Source organism: Xyrauchen texanus, chromosome 26 (assembly GCF_025860055.1).
Source record: "Xyrauchen texanus isolate HMW12.3.18 chromosome 26, RBS_HiC_50CHRs, whole genome shotgun sequence".
Classification (NCBI taxonomy): Eukaryota; Metazoa; Chordata; class Actinopteri; order Cypriniformes; family Catostomidae; genus Xyrauchen; species Xyrauchen texanus.
The window spans coordinates 35396587-35397034 of NC_068301.1; positions in this window are offsets into that span (position 1 = coordinate 35396587).

Genomic DNA, 448 nt, shown 5'->3' on the forward strand with positions numbered 1-448 from the left:
ATAAGCGCAAAATCTGTACATTATTCCAAACTTTTGGCTGCGAGTGTGTTTATTCATAAGATAAAATGGTATGAAAACAAACAAAATGCTGATTAATTTCTCACAGAACTGCCAAATTTTATTGATTAAAATATAGATATATATGTTGTCACGCAAAAACCGCCCTGGAACTTTCTGGGTAGGAACGTTTATAAATAAAACAAAGACAGCCATTAGAAAACGTTCTATATAAGTTATTTTTATGTTGAGTTGACTTTCACTGTATTTATTATACATTTTATTGCATTGCTTGATATCGTCAATGCAATGTCTCACACTACAGTTAATATGTGTGTGTGTGTGTGTGTGTGTGTGTGTGTGTGTGTGTGTGTGTGTGTGTGTGTGTGTGTGTGTGTGTGTGTGTGTGTGTGTGTGTGTGGTCTGCAGTCCCTGAAGGGACCCCGGAAAC